Source organism: Sorex fumeus, unplaced genomic scaffold (genome assembly GCF_029834395.1).
Source record: "Sorex fumeus unplaced genomic scaffold, SorFum_2.1 ptg000007l, whole genome shotgun sequence".
Taxonomy (NCBI): domain Eukaryota; kingdom Metazoa; phylum Chordata; class Mammalia; order Eulipotyphla; family Soricidae; genus Sorex; species Sorex fumeus.
Genome location: NW_026606064.1, coordinates 36,431,869 through 36,433,492, shown reverse-complemented (window position 1 = coordinate 36,433,492; position 1,624 = coordinate 36,431,869). Strand labels below are relative to the sequence as shown.

Here is a 1,624-nt window from a genome sequence, read left to right as displayed (position 1 = left end):
GTGTCTATTGTCCTTGGGTGTCAGTCTTATGTTATGACTTGATTCACTTAGCATGATACTCACCATGACCATCCACTCATAAACAAATTTTATGACTTCATCTTTTCTAACAGCTGCATTGTGTATATATACCAAAGTTTCTTTAACCAGTCATCTGTTCTTGGGCACTTGACTTGTTTCCAGGTTCTGGCTGTTGTGAAAAGTGATGCAACGAATATAGAGGTGCAAATGCCATTTCTACTGTATTTTTTGCACCCTCAAGACTATATTTTGAGGGGTCATTTTTATAGTTTGTTACTAGAGAAATTTCTCTGATCATGCAGGGCACCAAAACCATAAGGAAGAGTCAGAGTATTCTCTCCTGAGCGTGAAACCAGATCTAGGTGTTGTTTCTGTACCCGCCTTTGACCATTAATGATCGTTCTTATCCTCTTTTGAAAGAATGAGATGGAGAAAATACAGCCTGGTGGTTTTGTGGAAAATAAATACTACAGTTGGTTAAAAGTGTGTATCATACACATAAGGAGTTGATAACCAATGATCTAAAAATCTCATAAAATTCAATATCAGAAAGACATTGACTCAATCCAAAAATGGAAGAGTTGAATTCACTTCTTCAAAGAGCAATTGAAATTTACAAGGAAACTGAAATAGTTTTGTCAGTTTCTTTTTTAAATGAAAAGCTAAATTTTCTGTTTGGCCTACATAGTTCTGAAAGCAAGAAAAATAAAAAGGATGCACCATAAACCTTGACTTTAGGATTTAATACAAAAGTAGTAATTTAAACAATGGTTTTGGAACAAAAACCCACACACAGTTTTGTTTTTTGTTTTTGACGTGTGCTAGTCACAGTGCTCTCAGATTTTATAACTTTGTCATGTTCATATGTGATTCCCTGATAATAAGTGATGATAAGCATTTTTTCATGTGTCTTTTGGTCATCTGTCTGTCTTCTCCAGAAAAGTGCCTATCATTTTCTCTCTCTACTTTTGTATATGAATTTTGAATTCTTTTCTGCTGTGAACCTTTGTGCTTTATGTATCTCAGGCAGGAATTCTTTATCTGATGTTTTGAATTCAACTATTTTCTCCCATTCTGTTGATATCTTTTTGTTTTAGCCCACGTTTCTTTAGAGTGTAGAAGTTTGGATTTGATGAGGTTTCATTAGTGCATTTTTGTTTCCGTTGTCTTGAGTGTTTATTTCATAAGAAATGATATTTGGTGAAAGAGAGCAACTCATGGAGAAATAGTAACTCCAGATCACTGACACCACATATAGATGTAACAAAGAGATGTTGAACCACCCCTAGAAAACACATTGGAAATTACTCCTAGAGTTACATATCCAACTCATTTACTAGATTTTGCTTCTGATTATTTATCTTTTAGAAATACAAACATGTCCTGAAAACAGTCAAATAACAATGATAATTGAAAATTTATTCCCTGTGAACACCACACATAAATAGACTTTTTACCTATATATACACACCATGAACAGAAATGGTGACTCATTTATATAATAAAACAATATTCAGCTTTAAAAAGTTGAAATGCCAGATATCTGAAATGCAATGACAAAATATCTGAAAATTATGTCCACATGGTAATTGAGTTAGGACAC

At 33.4% G+C, this 1,624-nt stretch overlaps 1 non-coding gene across 1 annotated transcript; it reads left to right on the top strand.

Moving 5' to 3' along the window:
- The first annotated feature begins 259 nt into the window (after window positions 1–259).
- On the top strand, window positions 260–471 carry LOC130016862 (small nucleolar RNA U3). The gene has a single exon (XR_008791278.1). It is a non-coding gene; the product is annotated as a small nucleolar RNA U3 (small nucleolar RNA).
- The last annotated feature ends 1,153 nt before the right edge of the window (window positions 472–1,624 follow it).